Source organism: Portunus trituberculatus, chromosome 47, assembly GCF_017591435.1.
Source record: "Portunus trituberculatus isolate SZX2019 chromosome 47, ASM1759143v1, whole genome shotgun sequence".
Classification (NCBI taxonomy): domain Eukaryota; kingdom Metazoa; phylum Arthropoda; class Malacostraca; order Decapoda; family Portunidae; genus Portunus; species Portunus trituberculatus.
The window spans coordinates 5,407,487-5,432,486 of record NC_059301.1 but is presented as its reverse complement, the minus strand read 5'-3'; the positions used below and the strand labels follow the sequence as shown (position 1 = coordinate 5,432,486).

Below are 25,000 nucleotides of genomic sequence, written 5' to 3'. Positions count from 1 at the left end.
AATTTTCCATCTCTCTATTACGGCTTTCCTCAGTTTGTCTAGTTTCGCGAGTCATTAAAATGTCGACATCACCTGAAAATGGAGTGCGTTTACTCGCCTGAAGGCTCGAGTTTAGAAATTATTAAAATAAATTCAAAAAGTTAGTGGAGTGGAGGTGAGCGCACTTTTCAGATAACAAACTCAAGTAATGAAATAAACGGAAAGATGGGGGAAAACTTGTAAAGGCATTTCTCTGAGCTATAAGATTCGCTTGGCAACTTTGAGTGTCAGCACAGGAGCACACTCAGCCAAGGGTGCCGCTTGGACACAACACTAAGACACACCCGGGCCCACTAGCTCTTAACAAGATTGTTTTGCGAAAAGTTAATGCCGAGATGCATGTGAATCAAGAAAATAGAAAGCAAGACGTAAAACCAAGTATATGAGGATTTTTGTTTAATTCATTTGTATCACAGAAACAAAGCTGGAAATACAGAATGACTTTGGCGATCCTGGTACCATTAGTCTCAATATTTCACCGTGCCTCTGAAGGAAGAAATTGCTGCAGACTAAACATCTGTGTCAATGGGGAAATAAAAGACATTGATTTCAAGGCCTCACTTAACAACGAAAGGACACACACACACACACACACACACACACACACACACACACACACACACACACACACACACACACACACACACACACACACACACACACACACACACACACACACACACACACACACACACACACACACACACACACGCCAGAAGGGATGTTCATTCCGTTTAAGATAATATTTTTGTATTTTTTTTCAAAGGAATCCATGTTATACACGAGATATGATAAAACTGATTTCATTATTCATGAGTAATTTAGGATTAGAGAGAGAGAGAGAGAGAGAGAGAGAGAGAGAGAGAGAGAGAGAGAGAGAGAGAGAGAGAGAGAGAGAGAGAGAGAGAGACTCCCAAACCCATTCAGGAATAACAGTTTCGAACGACGAAATCAATTCCCTTTAATTCCGAGTACGTCTCTCGCCTGTCCCATCACTGTTTCCCTCCACAAAGCCATAGTTACTACTACCTCGCCGGAACAGCTGCCAATATGCAACTTTAGACATCATGGAAAACATCCACAAACTATGTAAATAACGCTAAAAGAGCTTTTCTCTGAGTATTGTTTAGATGAGTGGTGTCCAATTTTTGTTGGCATTCTTGAGAGCGTCCTTCTCGAACCACTCCAGACATAAAGTAAAAAACCTGAAACTGACACAAGAATTAAGAAATCGTTGTTATATCCACAAGATCTAATATCTACAGTAAATGGAAGCGAGAATGCATGTCATAGAGATAAAATAACAAACTGAATCTGCCTAAAGAAATAAACAGTTCCTGTCATATCCGCAAGACCTTGCAGATCAACAGTAAACGAAAGCAAAAATGCAAGCTAAGACTTTTAGATAACAAAGACTTTTCCGTCATATCCGCAAGTTATGATTTTTTTTTTTATGTGAGAGGAAAACTGATCTAGGGCAACATAAAACAAATAAAAAAAAATCCTCTAAGTTGCTAGTCCCTTTGTAGGTCCGAGAGAGTTACCCCCCAAAAAAAGGAGATAAATGTCTTGAAACCTACTTGTTAAATAAAGTTAAGTCATTGGCAGTTGGAAAAAAAAGAAGCAGGTAAGGAGTTCCAGAGTTTACGAGAGAAAAGTATGAATGATTCATAGCACTGGTTAACTCTTGCATTAGAGTGTTGGACAGAGTATAGGTGACAGGAAGAAGAAAACCTTGTGTAGCGAGGCCGCAGGAGGAGGCGAGGCATGCAGTTGGCAAGATCAGTAGAACACTTAGCATGAAAATAGCGGTAAAAGATAGCAAGAGATGCAACATTTCGGCGGTGAAAAAGAGATTGAAGATACTCACTCAGAGGATCGGAGTTGATAAGACAAAATGCTTTTGATGCCAGGCTATCTAATAAAACTGCGTGAATGGAACCTACCCCATATATGAGAAAATTTACTCCATACATTTCCGGATAAGTTTCTTGTACAGAGTTAACAGCTGGGGTGGCGGGAGGGAAAGGCGAGAAAACTGTCGGAAACGATTCAGAGCGGCTAAGTTAAGAGAACCTGTTTTTTTTTTTATTATTTTTTTTTTAGCAAGGGAAGAGATATGAAGTTTTCAATTTAGATTAAAAGTAAAGGACAGACCGAAGATATGCAGTATAGAAGACGGGGGGGTCCCTTAAGTTTTATTTAAGAAGATGGAATAGTTGTCTGGAAAGTTATATTAATTTAATAGATGGAGAAATTATTGAATATTCGAGGCATTGAACACCACTAAAATTTCTTTGCCACAATCAGAAATCTTAGAAAGATCACAAGTCAGGTGTTCTGTGGCGTCCCTGCGATAAAAAGAATCCAAGTACTGGAAAGGAGAGGAGTCCGCCAGAATGCTTGGCAAGTGTCCAAGTATATGTGAACTTCTCTGACATAAAAGAATCCACTTACTTAAACATGAATGAATTAAATGGTGAACACACACACACACACACACACACACACACACACACACACACACACACACACACACACACACACACACACACACACACACACACACACACACACATATATATATATATATATATATATATATATATATATATATATATATATATATATATATATATATATATATATATATATATATATATATATATATATATATATATATATATATATATATATATATATATATATATATATATATATATATATATATATATATATATATATATATATATATATATATATATATATATATATATATATATATATATATATATATATATATATATATATATATATATATATATATATATATATATATATATATATATATATATATATATATATATATATACACACACACACACACACACACACACACACACACACACACACACACACACACACACATATATATATATATATATATATATATATATATATATATATATATATATATATATATATATATATATATATATATATATATATATATATATATATATATATATATATATATATATATATATATATATATATATATATATATATATATATATATATATACTTTCTCTATTCTCATTTTCATTCCAAAGCTGGATGTTGCGTCTATGTACGCAACGACTTAACTTGCTCTCGTGCCCACGCTCTTGAGTCTTCCGAATTTTCCACCATCTGGCTACGACTTAACAGTCACTCTCAAACTAAATTCATCTGTGCTGTTTATCTCTCCCTAACTCTTCTGACTATAGTAATTTCTTCGACTACTTAACTTCTAAAGTGGAGCACATTCTGTCCCTCTACCCTTTCGCTGAGATTTCCATTCTTGGAGATTTCAATGTTCACCACCAGCTTTGGCTTTCCTCTCCCTTCACTGACCACCCTGGTGAACTAGCCTTCAACTTTGCTATCCTCCATGACCTAGAGCAACTGGTGCAACACCCTACTCGTATTCCTGACCGTCTTGGAGACACGCCCAACATTCTTGATCTCTTCCTCACCTCTAACCCTTCTGCTTATGCTGTCACCCTTTCATCTCCGTTGGGCTCCTCCGATCACAATCTCATTTCTGTATCTTGTCCTATTTTTCCAATCCCTCCGCAGGATCCCCAAAGCGAAGGTGCCTCTGGCGTTTTGCCTCTGCCAGTTGGGGGACCTGAGGAGGTATTATGCTGATTTTCCTGGAATGATTATTGCTTCCGTGTCAGAGACCCATCTCTTTGTGCTGAACGCATAACAGAGGTGTTAGTATCTGGCATGGAGGCGTACATTCCTCATTCTTTTCTCAACCTAAACCTTCTAAACCTTGGTTTAACTCAGCCTGTTCTCGTGCTATACATGATAGAGAGGTTGCCCACAAAAGGTACTTGAGCCTTCCATCTCCTGAATCTCATGCACTTTATATCTCTGCCCGGAATCATGCCAAGTCTGTTCTTCAACTTGCCAAACACTCTTTCATAAATAGGAAATGTCAAAATCTTTCAAACTCAAACTCTCCTCGTGACTTCTGGCATCTAGCCAAAAACATCTCAAATAACTTCACTTCTTCATCTTTCCTCCTTTATTTCATCCTGATGGCACCACTGCCATCTCTTCTGTCTCTAAAGCTGAACTCTTTTCTCAAACCTTTGCTCACAACTCCACCTTGGACGATTCTGGGCTTGTCCTCCCTCTCCTCCTCCCTCTGACTATTTCATGTCTACAATCAAAATTCTTCGTAATGATGTTTTCCATGCCCTTGCTGGCCTAAACCCTCGGAAGGCTTATGGACCTGATGGGGTCCCTCCTATTGTTCTCAAAAACTGTGCTTCTGTGCTTGCACCTTGCCTGGCCAAACTCTTCCAACTTTGTCTATCGACTTCTACCTTTCCTTCCTGCTGGAAGTTCGCCTACATTCAGCCTGTTCCTAAAAAGGGTGACCGTTCTAACCCCTCAAACTACCGTCCTATAGCTTTAATCTCTTGCTTGTCTAAAGTTTTTGAATCTATCCTGAATAGGAAGATTCTCAAACATCTGTCACTTCACAATCTTCTGTCTGATCGCCAGTATGGCTTCCGTCAAGGTCGCTCTACTGGTGATCTTCTGGCTTTCCTTACTGAGTCTTGGTCATCCTCTTTTAGAGATTTCGGTGAAACTTTTGCTGTTGCGTTAGACATATCAAAAGCTTTTGATAGAGTCTGGCATAAAGCTTTGATTTCAAAACTGCCCTCCTACGGCTTCTATCCTTCTCTCTGCAACTTTATCTCAAGTTTCCTTTCCGACCGCTCTATTGCTGCTGTGGTAGACGGCTACTGTTCTTCTCCTAAACCTATTAATAGTGGTGTTCCTCAGGGTTCTGTCCTGTCACCCACTCTCTTTCTATTATTCATTAATGACCTTCTTAACCAAACTTCTTGCCCTATCCACTCCTACGCTGATGATACCACCCTACATCTTTCCACGTTCTTTCAGAGACGTCCAACCCTTCAGGAAATCAACAGATCACGCGGGGACGCCACGGAACGCCTGACTTCCGATCTTTCTAAGATTTCCGATTGGGGCAGAGAAAATCTAGTAGTTTTCAATGCCTCAAAACTCAATTCCTCCATCTATCAACTCGACACAACCTTCCAGACAACTATCCCTCTTCTTCAATGACACTCAACTGTCTCCTCTTCCACAATGAATATCCTCGGTCTGTCCTTTGCTCATAATCTTAACTGGAAACTTCACATCTCATCTCTTGCTAAAACAGCTTCTATGAAATTAGGTGTTCTGAGGCGTCTCCGACAGTTTTTCTCGCCCTCCAACTGCTTACTCTGTATAAGGGCCTTATCCGTCCCTGTATGGAGTACTCTTCGCATGTTTGGGGGTTCCAGTCACACAGCTTTGCTTGATAGGGTGGAATCGAAAGCTCTTCGTCTCATCAACTCCCTCCTCTGACTAACTGTCTTCAGTCTCTTTCTCACCGCCGAAATGTTGCATCCCTTTCTATATTTTATCGCTATTTTCATGGTAACTGTTCTACTGATCTTGCTAACTGCATGCCTCCCTCCTCCTGCGGCCACGCTGCACAAGGCTTTCTTCTTCCTCTCATCCCTATTCTGTCCAACTCTCTAATGCAAGAGTTAACCAGTACGCTCAATCATTCATCCCTTTCACTGGTAAACTCTGGAACTCCCTCCCTGCATCTGTATTTCCGAATTCCTACAACTTGTCTTCTTTTAAGAGGGAGGTATCGAGGCATTTGCTCCCCTAATTCTGGCTGACGGTTTTGGCACTTTTGAACTCTTTGGAGAGCCAGCGCTCAAGTGGGCCTTTTTACTAACTTTCTTTTTTTTGCCCTTGGCTGGCCCTCTTCCCTACGTAAAAGAAAAAAAAAAAAAAAAATATATATATATATATATATATATATATATATATATATATATATATATATATATATATATATATATATATATATATATATATATATATATATATATATATATATATATATATATATATATATATATATATATATATATATATATATATATATATATATATATATATACACACACACACACACACACACACACACACACACACACACACACACACACACACACACACACACATATATATATATATATATATATATATATATATATATATATATATATATATATATATATATATATATATAGAGAGAGAGAGAGAGAGAGAGAGAGAGAGAGAGAGAGAGAGAGAGAGAGAGAGAGAGAGAGAGAGAGAGAGAGAGAGAGAGAGAGAGAGAGAGAGAGAGAGAGAGAGAGAGAGAGAGAGAGAGAGAGAGAGAGAGAGAGAGAGAGAGAGAGAGAGAGAGAGAGAGAGAGAGAGAGAGAGAGAGAGAGAGAGAGAGAGAGAGAGAGAGAGAGAGAGAGAGAGAGAGAGAGAGAGAGAGAGAGAGTATTGATATTAACAGATAGGCTGCCTCGAGTAAACTTTGGCGGGCAATCCTCAGGTGAAGAAATGTAAGGAAAGGGAAAAATTCTCCATTCTTAAACAGTGAACGTGAAGAGTGACGAAAATAGACTTCTTGGATGCGAGCGCAGAAGAGAAAAGAGTAAATAGTTACTCGTTAGAAAACTATTTCTCTTTACACACACACACACACACACACACACACACACACACACACACACACACACACACACACACACACACACACACACACACACACACACACACACACACACACACACACACACACACACACACACACACACACACACACACACACACATTCTCTCTCTCTCTCTCTCTCTCTCTGTCTGTCTTTCTGGCATAAGCGCAGAATTCTCACAAAATCGTACACAGCAAGACACAAAACCCTTCAGAACCGTCAACCTTCAGTTTCCACACACACGATGCAATATTCAGAGGCTCAAGGTGTGTCCTGTGACTTTGGAATGAGATGTGCCTTGCCTCTGGTCGGTATTGTCTTGGTGGGAAGTCTGGTAACATAGCCCATTTCCACTGCGTTGATTTTTTTTTTTTTATTTATATTAAATTTTACGATTTACTATTACACTATTATTCATTATATTTTTTTTCGAGAACGTTAGCTAATCAGATGCTTTAGTTCTTTCACTACGATATACCACAATTCACACGACTAGAAGGGCGTAAAGAATACATTTTGTAATTTCCAGCCAGCAAAATGTTTGGAGGTGGCAGTGTAGCAAGACGTCTCAGCGTAACTAGTCATTAAGAAAAGATGTCCCAAAGAGCAGTGAAAGGGAGAGGATGAAGGGAAGACGCAAAACACAAGGGAAGTGAGGGCAACAGGTTTACTCAGATCACTCTCTCTCTGCCCACCACTATACGTTTCCCGAGGAGCAGAAATAGCAGGTGGTTTGTACGTACTTATTATGCGTGACTTTGCTATTGCTCATACACTTTGGCATTAAATCTTGCTATTAGTGCATCAGCTTCTTTATAACATTACCACAGCATGAAAGATAGATGCTTTCTTTCTTTTCCGTGTGTGTGTGTGTGTGTGTGTGTGTGAGAGAGAGAGAGAGAGAGAGAGAGAGAGAGAGAGAGAGAGAGAGAGAGAGAGAGAGAGAGAGAGAGAGAGAGAGAGAGAGAGAGAGAGAGAGAGAGAGAGAGAGAGAGAGAGAGAGAGAGAGAGAGAGAGAGATAATAATAAAGTGAAAGTGTGTGTGAATATGATCTGCAGTAGCAATTAGTTGATTGTAATAAAAGTAAGGGCGGTGAATCCAACACAAGTCTTCACCTTCATCATCATGATCCCTCTTTTTCTTTTTATTCCCACTCTCACCTCCCTTTCAAGACCCTCCGCTCTTCTCTAGGGATTAACTCTACTCCTCCCTCCTTCCAGATTCGTAGATTTTAGAGGGCCCCTAACCCAGCCCTGCTTCAGGTATGGTGCTGACGCTTTTGCTCTTCCTGCGCACTCTCTGTCCTTCATCGCTCCTTCTCTCGTTCACTGTGGCTTGACTAAACGTTTTTCTTTTTTAACGTTAAGTGTTTTTCTGACTGATCTATATGGTAGAAGTAGTGGAAGCAGGAGTAGTGTTAGTGGTAGAGGTCGTGGTAGTAGTAGTGTAGTATTATTAGTAGTAGACGTATTATTATCAATGTTATTATTATCATTATTATTATTATTATTATTATTATTAGTAGTAGTAGTAGTAGTAGTAGTAGTAGTAGTAGCTAGTAGAAGTAGTAGTAGTAGTGAAGTGGATGGTGTGGTACAGGTAGTAGTAGTAGTAGTAGTAGTAGTAGTAGTAGTGGTAGTGGTGGTGGTGGTGGTGGTGGTGGTGGTGGTGGTGGTGGTGGTGGTGGTGGTGGTGGTGGTGGTGATTGGTGGTGGTGGTGGTGGTGGTGGTGGTGGTGGTGGTGGTGGTGGTGGTGGTGGTGGTGGTGGTGGTGTGTGGTGGTGGTGGTGGTGGTGGTGGTGGTGGTGGTGGTGGCAGCGGTGGTGGTGGTGGCAGTGTGTGGTGGTGGTGGTGGTGGTGGTGGTGGTGGTGGTGGTGGTGGTGGTGGTGGTGGTGGTGGTGGTGGCAGCAGCAGTGAGTGGTGGTGGCAGTGGTGGCAGTGGTGGTGGTGGTGGTGGCATTATTATTATTATTATTATTATTATTATTATTATTAGTAGTGTAGTGTGGTGGTGGTGTAGTGGTGGTAGTAGTGGTAGTAGTGGTAGTAGTGGCAGCAGTGGCAGTGGCAGTGGCAGTAGTAGTAGTAGTAGAGCCATTACTAGCAATTTACTGACAAGTGTTCACTTCGGCAGCTTCGCACTTGCTTTACTGTAGTTCTGTACGAGCGTGTCTGTCCATTTTAATTTGGTTGTTCCTTCATTGATCCTCTTAACTTAATATTTAGGATCATTAGCGAGTCAGGAAGCCATTGCTTTACATCGCTACTTCAGGTTCTTCCCAGAAGTGCGATTCGTAACTGTTTGGACCGCTCTGTCTTTTCCTGTTGCTTCCTTTAAACAACAATTATTACAGAGGTGTTGGTATCCCTTCTTCCGTCCCCACGTTACTCATTAAGCCAAGAGACACAAGATTAGTGCTTTGATCTTAATGACAAATTTATCTGTAGAAATAGTCTTAAAAGGACTAGTCGGAGTTACTATAATGTAATATGTAGGACGTGTTTGATGTTCATTTTCAAAAACTATTACTTTACAGCTGTTGATTAAAGCGGAAAGCAGCATTGCGGATTGCGGACTGGTGAAATAGATGAATAACAAACGAAATACACACAAATATCACGTTACCTTGCATGGAGAGTGCACGCAGAGATGACGAAAGTCTCTCCTTGCCACACCAGCTCAGGAAATATTTCCTGTACGCGCTGGAAATGAAAGAAAGAAAAGCGAGTTAAGAAAGTTGTCGGGTGCAATAATATCTGTTTACACTTGGAGTTCATGACATTTAGAAGCGATATGTGTTGTGGTCCTTCTGTTGAAAATGGAGCCCAGGGCTCCAGGCCCGTCATCCTCTCTTTGAGTAGCAACGAGTCACCAGTGGCGAGGCTTTCTTATGATAGAGCAACCTGAGTTTGTTTACACTAAAAATCAAAAGCAATATGATAAAGACAACCGCGCTACTGCTGGGTGATGGAGGTGGAGGAACTCAGTGCAGGGGAAAGGAAACAAGGCACTAAAAGTATATAAAGTAGGAAGTGCAAGGCAGAGTTTACTCGCTAATATTTATATTGTGCGGCAGGAACTTTGCAGAAGGACGCTGTAAAGACCAGTTTGAGATACTATAACGCAAAACAGTTACGATTACACTGCCACTAAAAACGGTAAAGCTATCGTAGTAGAAACGTACTTAAGGTAGAACTATACTACGTTACGTGAAAAAAAAAAAAAAAACGTTTGAATCCAGTGCATCGTGTCATCGACTACGACACGGGACGCTCTTAAATTCTTTAGTGCCTCTCGACTCAACACTTAAAGCCTGACTAACATGAGGACGTAGATTTCGTGCTTGCAAGTTGCACGATCATGTTGCGTCTCAAATTTTCAAGACAGCTTTTATTGGTTCAATGGTACGCATTTAAGTTTCTTTTTTTCTTTTTTTAGATATTACTTAATTATATTATTTAATTATATTTACCCCATACGATCTTCCGGCAACAACGAAAAACCACGAAAACTTGATAACTCTCTCTTGACTCAAATTCCACCATCAAATATCTCAGATTATGTCACATTATAATGTGAACTCAAATCGCAGTGCACAATTAATACTTGGGATAAAACAACTCTTTCTCGTGTCTCATCTTCTGCCTTCATTTATTCTTCTACTTCTTACTGTCTTCTTCATCTATTTATTCTTGTTACCTTCCTCTTTCTTAGGTGTTTCATTTCTACTTGATTATCGCTTTACAACAACGTAGGCATGACGGAAAAAGAAACTGTTTAGGTTCAGCTGAGGAATCACTTTAGTCTTACAAGACTGACTCCCGGCTTTCTACATTCTGATCACAATAAAAGGTACAATCGTGAAAAGATGAAAATGATAATGATAATGATGATGATGATGATGATGACGATGATAATGATAATGATGATGATGATTATTATTATTATGATGATGGTGATAACAACAACAACAACGGCAACAACAACAACAACAACAACAACAACAACAACAACAACAACAACAACAATAATAATAATAATAATAATAATAATAATAATAATAATAATAATAAGGCACTCACTGGAATTGAATCTCACGATCGATGAAGTAATGTGGAGCAGAGCATCAGTGCCGTTATGAAATACACTCACACTAATGCAGAGGGGGAAAAAAAAAAGAAAAAACACTCGTGTGGGTTGCCTTCAGATATCGCTGGCGTTTGCCTCGTCTGCCTTACGAGATCATTACAGACGATTACTGCGACAAAAGCATAACAATACATTAACTTGAACAATGACAGAACTTGAGTGATCTGCTTGGAAAAAATATATAATTCACGCAATCACTGATGGTGAATTACATACATACACACACACACACACACACACACACAGAGAGAGAGAGAGAGAGAGAGAGAGAGAGAGAGAGAGAGAGAGAGAGAGAGAGAGAGAGAGAGAGAGAGAGAGAGAGAGAGAGAGAGAGAGAGAGAGAGAGAGAGAGAGAGAGAGAGAGAGAGAGAGCCTGCAAATATATAAATAAAAAAAAGAAAGACACGAGATATACGCACAAAAGAAAAAGTTATTTTGACAGGCAAGTAGAAAGACGGACAAACAAAACAGAAATGGAGAGCTAATGTGACACGTTTTTCTCACTCCAAGAATTAGGTCACATTACCGCCTGTGTCATGTGTATGTTGTCAGTGTTCTGTTGTTAGCGGTTGCATATATCTTCATAATGTGCCAACACAAGCATATGGAAAACAAACCATGAATCTCTTGCCCTCGTGACATTGTGCTTACTTCACACCACGAAATGAGCAGTGTATGAATAAAATCTTGATTTGTCATTACATACATTAAAATTCATGAGAGCATTTAACATTGGCTTTGGAATGTCACGTGAAAGAATGAGATCATCTGTTCCCTGAAAATAGATGCCACGGATGCTACCAAAAAATAAGATCTGACATTACTTGCCTTGTTCTGAGTTCTCTTCCATGGAAATTGTATGAAATGTTATTGTATTCTGTTCACTCTTTCATGATATCAAATCAATTATCTCTTTCATTGGTTATGCTTTAATTGGAAAATAACCATATGAATTTTGCGTTAAATGCAGTTTCATAAGTTTGAATTCAATTACGAATTTTATTTCCCATCATTTAATAAAATCATGTGCAGTGTATTCCATGTCCCTGCTTCAAATTTTCTTCCTCACCACACACACTAATATGCACCTGCTGCATTATAAAATTACAGTATAAAACAAAACAAAAGTTCGAACATACTTGTCGGCAACACGATCCACATTTACTCATCCCTTTCATGTAGAGACAGAATGGACAGCTGCTGCTTTCATATTCAACTCTGAGGTTATCGCTCCGCATCTCGTCCCGAGAGTGCTCGCTGCACACTAAAGGACTATTCTTTCTGCTTAATGTAGATTCGGTAAATTAAGAAAACTTTTCAATGGTGAGCAAATTACGTGAGGTTCCCTTTTTCGCAACTCCTAAAGAAAGCGGCACGTGGCTCAAGACGGTGGTGGGAGGACAGCAAGCCCGCAACTTGGGAAGTTTTAAGGGGAAAGAAAATATCACTTTCCCCTTATCTCTCTCTCTCTCTCTCTCTCTCTCTCTCTCTCTCTCTCTCTCTAATCATCATCATCATCATCGTCATCATCCCAAAGAAAACTATGGAAATAGTTACCTTGATATTTCCCCATTTTCAATTACTCGTCAATGTGCTACGATTATGTGCACACTTTATCAAATGCAACCAGGAATATCATTTTGACATGCTACATTGCTGCTGCTACTACTTGTGTGTGGCTACTTAGTCTCGTCTCTGTCTCCGTTGTCTTTCTTGTTGTTGTTGTTGTTGTTGTTGTTGTTGTTGTTGTTGTTGCTGCTGTTCTTATTACTGCTGCGCCTGATGGTATTATCATTGTTGCTGCTGCCATTAATGCTGACGACATGCCGCCGCTATAGCTACAGTGTGGCTTACTTGTATTTGTTTTTGTTGATTTGTTTTTGTTAATGCTGTTGCTGTTATTATCGTTGTCGTTACTAAAGCTACCGTTACAGAGAGAGAGAGAGAGAGAGAGAGAGAGAGAGAGAGAGAGAATGTGTGTGTGTGTGTGTGTGTGTGTGTGTGTGTGTGTGTGTGTGTGTGTGTGTGTGTGTGTGTGTGTGTGTGTGTGTGTGTGTGTGTGTGTGTGTGTGTGTGTGTGTGTGTGTGTGTGTGTGTGTGTGTGTGTGTGTCACAAAAACGTAGATTCTTTGAGATAAAGACAAAATTAATAGTGCTTGAACATTTTATATTATTTTATTTATCACTTGTGGACTTAAAAAGTAAAATGAAGGCAATAAACCATGAATGAGAGAAAGAAAAATTCTTAACCCAAAATCAACTAAATCAACTTAATTCTACTTTCTTAATTCAAGTAGCGACGATCATCGGAAAATAAGATTTATTGAATACACTACTTAGAATTCAATGTGATTGTACTTCATCACTCACTTGATTTGAAGAAAGCTCACCCAACTTTGCTATACTTCATGGCATACAGCAACCGGTGCAACACCCTACTCGTATTCCTGACTATCTTTGAGATACACCCAGCATTCTTTGCCATTTCCTTATCTCTAATCCTTCTGCTTATGATGTTATCCTCTCTTCTCCGTTGGGCTCCTCCGATTACAATCTAATATCTGTATCTTGTCCTATTTCTCCAATCCCTCCCTCCTCAGGAGCCCAAAAAGTAGAGGTGTCTTTGGCGCTTCTCCTCTGCCAGTTTGGGAGATCTGAGGAGGTAATATGCTGATTTTCCGGAGAATGGTTACTGTTTCCGTATCTGAGATCCATCTTTGCGCGCTGAGCGCATAACAGAGGTGATAGTGTCTGACATGGAGGCGTTCATTCCTCACTCTTTTTTCTCAACCTAAACCTTATAAACATTAACTTAACAGCCTATTCTCACGCTATACGTAAAGACGTTGCCCCAAAAGATATGTGAGCTTTCCATCACCTGAATCTCATGTGCTTTATACTTCAGCACAGAATCATGCCAAGTCTGTTCTTGGCCTTACCAAACACTCCATTAATAGAAAATGTCAAAAATCTTTCGAAATACAACTCTGCTAACTCTCTCGGACCTGAAATGGGACTGTCAACTTAGTGGGCCTTATTTCTCTTTTAATGTTGCCTTTGCCAGCTTTCCCCTCTTACATAAAAAAGCATCTCATTGGGAGCCTACAAAATGTGCATTACAAGCCATGACAATTGTATGACACGGATTGCCAGTCCACACATCGTAGAGGTATTGGAAAGAAGTACCTCTCAACGCAAATATCTAAATTCCGTTGAGTCATACACACACACACACACACACACACACACACACACACACACACACACACACACACACACACACACACACACACACACACACACGGCAACAAAGAGTGGCGGCACAATGGGTCTGACGATGAGGAAGAAATGGGGCGTTGGGAGGCCGTCATTGTGGGGAGGAATTCCATCAACGCTAGCTCACTGTCGAACCTCATCCAGTTTCTATATTTTTTTTATTTCGATAAAAATAAACGTATCGTTTTTATTTCCATTCTATTGTTATCAGCTGGCAATGCCAATACTTAAATTAGTACTATCTGTGCAATCAATAATAGTTAAACTGATTTTTAAATATTTCATCAAACATTTCCTTTCTCTCTGATTAAATGATGTGTTTCACCACAGGAAAATCTGTAAAACTGCCGCACTGGATAATATGTGTGGGAGCGATACAAACTGTCCTGCCCAATGTTGTTCACACCGCCATGCCTCCCAATCTTCATTTGCATGATATTATAATAGAAATCGGCAAAACACCAACACTAGCACGGAAGAAAAAAAAATCTCCCAGTCGTTACGTGCAGATATCACAACCCTTAACACGGTGGTTACACAGGGAGGTGAGTGAGTGGCTACGTGTATGGTGGTTTGTGTAATCATATCCCGTGAACCAACCAACAATCTCTGAGGATGCCGCCCTGCACAACTGTCAGGGCCACTTGCGACTCGTGCCTTAGTGGGGAAGGTCTAGTGCCCTCTCTCAGTGGTTGCTGATGCACCGATTAGTCATCTGCCCTTCATTACATGGTACTGTTTACACATTCACATAGGTCTAACTAACATCAGTCTAAATGCTGTCCTAGCCTCCCGTTCCATTCTTAACTTTAATTAGTGTCAGTTGGTGATCAACTATTTTTCTCTTATTTTTGAGAGGCGGTGATGCAGAAATCGATGGCATCACCCTCACAGGCATTCATGCACCCTTAATTCTTGGCCAGGGCATGATGAACGAGGCTGGCACGAGGCAAGTCATTCAGATGTGATTGTTTAACTATTCGCCGCGCTGTGGCACAAATTGGTTAGCGATACTCTACGCCGTGAAATTCACTACTTCAAACAAAATGGTGTAAGAGAAATGTAAAAGATTTACCAGTAACAGATTAAACAAGTGAAATTGAAAATAATTTCTTGTCAAAACTAAAAGCCATGAATTGCATACTATTAAAAGAAATTACGAAACAAAGAACAAAAATGACCAGTGTGTAAATAATAATGTAAGTGTGCAGGATGGGAACGAAACACCGGGATTACTTTATTGAAAGGCTGAGAGGAGGGGGGGATAATTCACAACCATATATTCTCTCATAGTCTCGTCAATGTAAAGGCGGGTTCACACCTGTCAATTTGAGACTGAAATTGCAAGTCGATAGATGTATTAACTGGGCCCTTCTAGTCGAAAAACGTCACACATAGCGACTGGAAAGGATCAACTAGTTAGCGCCTTGTCGGGAAGTGATTGTAAACAAACAGCTACCCGCCAAGATGTCTTCCTCCAGTGACGATGCTGAAGCGGTGGTTGCTTTTCTTTTGGCGTACCGGAAGAGTCAACAGAAAAGAAATTGCATGTGGATACGTCCCTGGCTAAGAGGAAGGAAAGTGAGGAGTGCCTACCACACTAATCTTAAGAAGACTGCACAATTGCGATCAAATTGAATCCTGACAAGTCTTCAATCCTCACCTCCAACAACACCCTGCATTGAGGGAAACAGTTCTTGTAGAGTGGCAGCTATTTCGTCGAACGACGATTTGCGCAACCTCTCTTTATTGTATAATTAATTTCTGGGGTCCCAGATATGTTCTTTTTCCCTAACCAACTCTAGCATCTTCTCTACATCGACATCACATTTCAAAAGCTTACTCCGTGACGTCACAACATCAATAACGTCGCAAATCGACTGAACAAGACCAACATGTTGGTCTTGTTTTGCGACTGATTTCTCCAGTCGCTGGGCACCGATATTCAGTCGGAAACTACACCGACTTTACACTGACAATTTCCCAATTTTGTTTTAACTGTCCTGAGAGACAGCAGAAACAGAGTACATAATGGTTAACCAAGGAACAAGTCTCTTATGTTTTACGAACCCTCGCAATGAACTCACATTCTTAAACAATTATACTTGCCGTTACATAACATTATTGCTGTATTTAGTTCATATAATTTTTAATTTCCATTATGGTGCTCTTTATTCTTCCTTCTCTGCTTCTTTTTAAACTGCTACGTGAAAAGCTGCGGGAATTTGAGCTGGTTATATACTGCCCCCTTAACCACATTCAGTAGAGGGAAAGCCATCACCCAGGAAGACTGCAGACTGCAAAGACCATTCCATCAAGGCAGCTTTCATTAAAGTGTAGCTCTACCGGATCGCTGCTCCTGAACGAATAAGTGATGATTGGAGAAAAAAGATTCAAGAAAAACCTACACGGGAACAAGCATTTGGCAGACTAAGGCAACAAGCATTTCCTCCTCCTCCTCCTCCTCCTCCACCTCCTCCTCCCAGTGAATTAACTCGAGACTTATTTCTTTTCCTTCTTGAAACAAGTAAGAACTGGGAACAAAATACTTGACCTTAAGCACACACAGCAGACATCTAGCATTCTCTCGCACTACTAATGATATAAGAGGAGTGCCTTTTGTTCTCCGTCTTTGTTGAAATACTTCTGAGCAAATTTCTCCCCTCATTGAATATTACGAATCACACACACACCATGGCCAACTTTCCTACACAACACCTTTCTAAATCACATTCCGTCTTAAGTCTTAGGAACAAACGACGCAAGATTTGAGAAAGTAAAAAAGAAATATATGAAAACCACCAATAATTAATAAACAAGGGATAACAGGAAAACAATTACAGCCAGGACAGGCGAGGCAGGAAATGACAAATACAGAATAATGGAATAAAGAATGGACAGACTAAGAGTGTGGTAAAAACTTCAAGGGAGAAAGAAAGGACACCTTGAGAGCAAATGCAAAAGGGGGAAAGGAGGAAAAAAAGAGCAGTAAAGAAATGAATAAGAAAGTGGAGTGTCTTAGTGGAGTTGATTACAGAAAGAGATGCACGGAGGAAGAACAAAGGAAAAGTAGAGAGAGAGAGAGAGAGAGAGAGAGAGAGAGAGAGAGAGAGAGAGAGAGAGAGAGAGAGAGAGAGAGAGAGAGAGAGAGAGAGAGAGAGAGAGAGAGAGAGAGAGAGAGAGAGAGAGAGAGAGAGAGAGAGAGAGAGAGAGAGAGAGAGAGAGAGAGAGAGAGAGAGATAAAGACGAAGGGCAGCAGCAGCAGCAGCAGCAGCAGCAGCAGCAGGGGTTGGAGGAAGTGAAATCACACATTTCTATCATATTGTTAACGGCGGCGGCGGCGGTGGTGGTGGTGGTGGTGGTGGTGGTGGTGGTGGTGGTGGTGGTGGTGGTGGTGGTGGTGGTGGTGGTGGTGGTGGTGGTGGTGGTGGTGGTGGTGGTGGTGGTGGTGGTGGTGGTGGTGGTGTTGTTGATGTTGGTGGTGGTGGTGGTTGTATAAAAAAAGTGTAGCCAGTTTAAGTTGCCTGATTGAACCATTATTTTTTTTATTTTCAGTGTTCACACAGCTCTTTCTTTCTTTCTTTTTTTTCTCTCTTGCGTGGATAAAGAAAAATAGCTGGAAGAGAATAATATTGATTAAGAATCGAATTTTTCACATTCATTAGTAATTTTCTCTCTCTCTCTCTCTCTCTCTCTCTCTCTCTCTCTCTCTCTCTCTCTCTCTCTCTCTCTCTCTCTCTCTCTCTCTGTCTTTCTTATCGACATCAAACTCGTTTCACTTGCCATATCTTCCTTCTTTATCTCTTACATTCTTCCTTCTTTATCTCTTACAATCCCATCTGCTCCTTGCCTTCACTCACTTTTCCTCTCCTTCTTTTCAATATCCAGTGTCTCCCCGCTTCACTGACCATCTCTCTCTCTCTCTCTCTCTCTCTCTCTCTCTCTCTCTCTCTCTCTCTCCCAGCCAGTCATCACAGTTGTTTTTCGCGGCAGCGGTTATCACCATAAACTTCGGCATAATTGACCTAAACTGTCCCTGCAGTGGAAGTGTGAAAGCTATTATCGTCAATTACTGTTTCTTTCATTTTCGCTCATGACAAACATCCGGTGAAATGGAAAATAAGTAAAAAAGAAAAAAAAAAGGCGATAATGAATCCACCTGAGAAAATTTCATTCCAAACTTTCACTTGGAAATTCTTTAAAATAAGTTAATTGCAATCGAGCTTCTCTGATTTCCATTCCGCACATCGTATTATTCATACATAATTCCTGGGAGGGGGAAGGGACGCAGGCCATTGCAAGGAAGGCAAAGCCACCAGCAAGACCAAGACACAAAGCTATTTGGAGAAATTCATATGTATTCTTAATGGTACTCACTTTTACTAATGAATATAATCTCTCTCTCTCTCTCTCTCTCTCTCTCTCTCTCTCTCTCTCTCTCTCTCTCTCCCCACACACACACACACACACACACATACAGCATGGTACAGCAGCCCCTAGGTAGGTACACGTGACATGAGTGACAGATAATCCCAGCGAGGATTGACAAGAAAGAAAGCTCGACTTGAAGCTGCCAACCCACTTAGTCTTGCAGTGGTGCCGCGCTGTCTTGTTCACCTGACAGTTGCTAGACCGCCCGCCGAAGATTTCGTCAGACGACAGTGATTGAATCTGTTAACAAAACCAAAATTGTTATCTCCTCCCATACAACCAAAAGTCTGTTGCGCTTTCGTGAACTCCATCTTGTATGTTAATCAATCTTTCCTCGGTTTGTGTCTAGAGTCGCGACACAGATTCTTTCAATGTTATGGCGTCTTCTTAGCTCAATAAGATAACTTGTGTGGGTTCAGATTGTGATTTCGAAAGCTAATATTCACAGAATAAGGTCTTACAAAGTACTACTGACTTTCCTTGTAAGTGCGTTTATCTATATTTACAATGGGAAGAATTGCCCGGAGTTGCTGAAATAAAAAATCAGTAATCAGAATACCAACAAGAAACAAAAACGAAAAGCTAAGTCCTGCCAATCAGCGTGTCATCTTCTATATTTATAGACCATTTATTCCCAGTTCACTACTGCTTGAGGTAGTTGCAATCTGCAGTCTGTTCTGTACAAGCGTCCGGCCTACGCTCATAGCCATAGGTCGTATCTCTGAATCAGCTGCTTTTCTCGAGAAGGAGAGAGTGAAGAGGCCCTCCATCTGTAGGTCGCAACAGAAGTTAGTGTACCACCCGCCCAAAATTAGGAACAATAGTTAACAGTATACTACATACCCAAAATTTTGGTCAAATTATTGTAAACATATTTATTTCCACGATATACTGTGTTCTGAAGGTCAAACTTTCAAATCTATCAAATGTTTTGTCGAAATTTCGAGAAAGTTTCCCTCCTCGACTTCGGTGATATCTAAGTTTAAGTCTGGGTTCAAGTTAATAAATAAAGCCTTCATCCAGACTTCAAAGAAAAATTTGGCCCTGATCTTTTTTCCTTATATGAGAAGAAGTATTTTTCTTTTCTTAGTTCTGTTTTTATGAGAAAGTGTATCCCAACAAAAATATGCCAAAAATGCACAAACTTGGCGCATTATCTTAGTAACGGAAACTGTGGCATCATTATACGCTGCCATGCTGTGATGATGAATACTATTTTTGTGCCACAGGTAAGGCTGGCATTTCACTGGACTCTTTGTTTCACTGCAATTAACAACGTCTTGGATATATGAGGCCCCAAAACTGTTCAGGCAACACATCTCATGCCATGTTTCTCGCCTTTCACATCACACACAGACACTGGAGCTGAACAGTTATTCTATTAAGCAAGGATATAAAAGGCAAGATTTCCATCTCTTCTGCTCCTACACGCTGACTAGTAAAAGACTAGTTGGTGCATTCCAAGCTCGTGTTTCTCTTTCAGTTGCCCAATTCGTCTCATGCCTTAGTGTGGGATGGACGTGACCAGTGATTGCCTGTTCCTCCAGCCGCTTCATATTGTACAATGTCCAGTGTTTATTTTTAGCTACCACTTACACTTGGTAGATGTTCATAATTCATGGTTATATATTTTGTAATGTTTTTGAGGTTAAACCATACCAAGTTGTTCCGTTCACTCCTCGCCAAGAACAGGGACCAGCAGTGTCTCTCCTTTGATCTAGCACATTCCTTTCTGAGATCTCACTAACAGTATGTACTTTTTTTTTTCAAGAATGTAAAATTTGAGATGTTATGAGGAGAGGACAGCGTTTTGATCCTCAGTTCTTTGGTACTAATATGAAAAAAACAACAAAATATTAGAGAGAATAACAATTAAGAGAAAATAATCTATATACCGTTTTCATCATGGATCTGAACACTGATGAATATGCTAATGGACTCGAGTTCGTTTCAAGTTATTACCGTAACGTAAATATCATCAAAGAAAAATCTTTTGTTTACAGGGGTTTGATAAATTATGGACACTTCTCACCAAAAGTAATTGGAAAGACACCTCCCTCAATGCCTCTTGACGCACATCAGTCCCGGAATATATTTATCAACGTTTCAGAGTGGACTCCTAAAGCGTGAGTCCTTCTGCGACCCAGATGTCAATCTGATATACCTCATACAACACACGAAAAAGCTTTAAAAATATTGCGGGGGGGAAGGATGGGGGAGTTAAGGATGGGAATGACAAAGAAAGAAAAACAAGTGTTATACTGTACGAAAAAATAGTAAAAAAAAAAAAAATAATAATAATCGGAACTGTAAGCCAAACAAAAGAAGAAAAAAAAATCAGTAACATAAATAACAGGGTAAGACAAAATCCTGAAATATTCTTAGCGTAGTACTAGAAAATGAACCTTCAAGTATTCCACAATTAGTTTGTTAAATGACGATCAGCAGTGCAATTCTTATTGCATAGAACTGCCGGCACATGCATAACAAAGTGGCTAATATCCTTTATTGTATATTTTGCTTCTGTATTCATATAGAATAGCTCGGTATAGCGATCAGCTTTCCAGCTCACACCCAAGGAAACTTCATAAATATTTCGGTTCTTGTGACAACGTAATCTTCAAAGCAATCAACAAACTTGTATTAGACGCAGCGCCTCGAATAGACGACCTTTTTCTAAGAATTCTGCGAGAGATGAAAGACTGAGAATCACGAGTTTCTCTTTCTCGTTCGATTGATTCCTAACTACTGGTCAAGTTCTCTGCAAGCATAACTTACCAAAACGTGCCTTGCACATATAAGGAGACAAAATGAAACTAAAAAACATTGAACAAGTGGTCAAAAATGTATACCGAGCAAATCAGTGGAAACTAAGCTTTTTTGTCTTCATTTTTTCCTTGTCATCGTTTTCCTCCTCCTCCTCCTCCTCCTCCTCCTCCTCCTCCTCCTCCTCCTCCTCCTCCTCTTCTTCTTCTCCTCCTCCTCCTCTTACTCCCTCTCCTTCCCTTTTCCTTCTTCTTTCTTTAATTTTCTTTTTGCTCTTTCTCTTTTTTCTTCTTGTTCTTGCATCTTCATTTCTTCCTTCATTTTCATCTCTCCTCCTTTTCTTCTTCCTTTCCTTTCCCATATGTTATTACTTTCTTGTGAGTTCCTTTATTTTATTTTTTATTCAATTCTACATTTTTCGTCCTCTACTTGCATAACTTACATTTTCTTTTCCTTTTCCTCTTCATCCTTTCTCCACACTGCAACATAACTATAACCACACCTCACACCACACACTCATTCACTCACACCATCATCAAATATAACGATTCAGAAAGGAGGAGGTAGTAGACACATAACAAAACAATAATTTACTCCCAGCGAGGTCTAATAGCATTAGTTCTGTTCCAAACCAATTCTGGTCTGGATCAGTTCTGGGGGTGCTGTGAAGCTTCCATTAAAGCTAGTTGTGATCTCGATGAAAGTTTCCCTTTGTGTCTCACAACTCAAGGTGGTAGTCACAGCCTGCCGTCTAAAGACAACTCTCCTCCTTCCCACAAAATTACATGCACTCATTACACACACTTCTTTCACTCAAAATTAAAATAAAATGGCGACTCCTTATCCAGCTTCAGAGTAACCTTCTGGGGAGGCCACCAGAAATGTCCCCAGGTCTGACTAATCTTCAGGTAGCGAGCCAAATGTCTTGACACTTCCCTCAACTTTTTTTTCATTAACTTTTGCAACATTCGCGGTCTTAGATCTAATTTTCGGTCTGCAGAACACCACCTCTCCTCCATTAAATTTCATATTCTTTTCCTCACCAAAACACAGCTGAGACAACTGAAAGTAGCCCAGCTTTTCTGTTCCTCCTACTTTCTCTATCCTCAGTTTCGTTCCAAAACTGGATGTTGTGTCTATCTCCGCAACGATTTTAACTGCTCTTCCGAGTTTTCCACCATCTGGCTTCAACTCATTAGTGAATCTCTAATTAAATTTATCTGTGTTGTCTATCTCTCCCCTAACTCCTCTGACTATACCACAAAAGGTACTTGAGCCTTCCATCACCTGAACCTCATGCACTTTATATTTCTGCATGGAATCATGCCAAGTCTGTTCTTCAACTTGCCAAACACTCCTTCAAAAATAGAAAATATCAAAATCTTTCAAACTCTAACTCCCCTCAAGACTTCTGGCATCTGGCTAAAAACATCTCCAATAACTTTACTTCTCATCTTTCCCTCCTTTATTTCATCCTGATGGCACCACTGCCATCACATCTGTCTCTAAAGCTGAACTGTTCTTCAAAATCTTTGCTAACAAATCCACCTTGGATGATTCTGGGCCTGTCCCTCCCTCTCCTTCTCCCTCTGACTAGTTCATGCCTACAATTAAAGTTCTTCGTAATGATGTTTTCCATGCCCTCGCTGGCCTAAACCCTCGGAAGGCTTATGGACCTGATGGGGTTTCTCTTATTGTTCTCAAAAACTGTGCTTCCGTGCTTGCACCATGCCTGGCCAAACTCTTTCAGCTGTGTCTATTTACTTCTACTTTCCTTCTTGCTGGAAGTTTGCCTGCATTCAGCCTGTTCCTATAAAAGGTGACCGTTCTAATCCCTCAGCTTACCAGGTTTAATTTCTTGTTTATCTAAAGTTTTTATTTAATCTATCCTCAATAGGACAATTCTTAGATATGTCACTTCACAATCTTCTCTCTGATAACCAGTATGGCTTCCGTCAATGTCACATTACTGATGATCTTCTGGCTTTCCTTACTCAGTCTTGGTCATTCGCTTTAAGAGATTTCGGTGAGAGTTTTGCTGTCGCGTTAGACATATCAAAAGTTTTTGATAGAGTCTGGCACAAAGCTTTGATTTTATAATTGCCCTTCTGCGGTTTCTATTCTTCTCTCTGTAACTTTATCTCAAGTTTCCTTTCCGACCATTTTATTGTAGAAGTGGTAGACAGCCACTGTTCTTTTCCTAAATCTATTAACAGTGGTGTTCCTCAGGGTTCTGTCCTGTCACCCACTCTCTTTTTATTATTCATTAATGATCTTAACCAAACTTCTTGCCCTATCCACTCTTTTTTTTAAGCAGGAGGGGCAACTGGTCAGAGACAACGAAAAATAGAAAAAGAAGGCCCACTGGGTTGCCAGTTTCCTTAAAAGTCCAGAATTCAGGGACAAATGTCTTGAGACCTCTCTCTTAAAAGAAGTCAAGCCGTAGGAAGATGGAAATACAGAAGCAGGCAGGGAGTTCCAGAGTTTACCAGAGAAAGGTATGCATGATTGAGAATACTGGTTAACTCTTGCGTTAGAGTTGACAGAATAAGGATGAGAGGAAGAAGAAGGCCCTGTGCAGCGAGGCCACAGGAGGAGGGGAGGCATTTAGTTAGCAAGATCAATAGAACAGTTAGCATGAAAATAGCGATAAAAGATAGAGAGATGCAACATTTAGGCGGCGAGAAAGAGACTGAAAACAGTCAGATGGGAGTTGATGAGACGAAAAGCTTTTCATTCCATCCTATTTAATAAAACTGTGAGAGTGGAATCCCCCCCAAACATGCGAAGAGTACTCCATGCGATGACGGATAAGGCCCTTGTACAGAGTTAGCAGTTGGAAGGGCGAGAAAAACTGGCGGAGACTCTGCTGAACGCCTAACTGTTTTAGCAAGAGATGAGATGTTAAGTTTCCATTTAAGATTATGGGTAAAGGACAGGCCGAGAGTATTCAGTGTCGAAGAGGGAAACAGTTGAGTGTCACTAAAGAAGAGGAGATAGTTGTCTGGAAGGTTGTGTCGAGTTGATAGATGGAGGAATTGAGTTTTTGAGGCATTGAACACTACTAAGTTTTCTCTGCCCCAATAAAAATCTTAGAAAAATCAGAAGTCAGGCGTTCTGTGGCGTCCCTGCGTGATCTAATGACTTCCTGATGATACCACTCTTCACTTTTCCACGTTTTCTCAGAGACGACCAACTCTTTAGGAAGTCAACAGATCACGCAGGAACGCCACCGAACGCCTGACTTCTGATCTTTCTAAGATTTTTGATTGGAAAAGAGAAAATCTAGTAGTTTTCAATGCCTCCAAAACTCAATTCCTCCATCTATCATTTCGACACAACCTTCCAGATAACTATCCCTCTTCATCAATGACACTCAACTGTCCCCATCTACATTGAACATCCTCGGTCTGTCCTTTATTTATAGTCTAAACTGGAAACTTCACATCTCATCTCTTGCTAAAACAGTTTCTATGAAGCTAGGCGTTCTGAGGCGTCTCCGCCAGTTTTTCTCGCCCCTCCAAGTGTTAACTCTGTACAAGGGCCTTATCCGTCCTTCTCATCAACTCCTGTCCTCTGACTGCCTTCAGCTTCTTTCTTACTGCTGGAATGTTGCATCTTTTGCTCTCTTTTATCGCTATTTTCATGCTAACTGTTCTACTGATCTTGCTAACTGCATGCCTCCCCTCCTCC

The 25,000-nt window shown here is 40.2% G+C and overlaps 1 protein-coding gene across 1 annotated transcript in view; it reads left to right on the top strand.

The window, feature by feature from the left end:
* Nucleotides 1-25,000, top strand: part of LOC123520520 (PDF receptor-like) — a 194,879-nt gene that overhangs the window by 128,752 nt on the left and 41,127 nt on the right. The gene's annotated exons all lie outside the window — the stretch shown is intronic.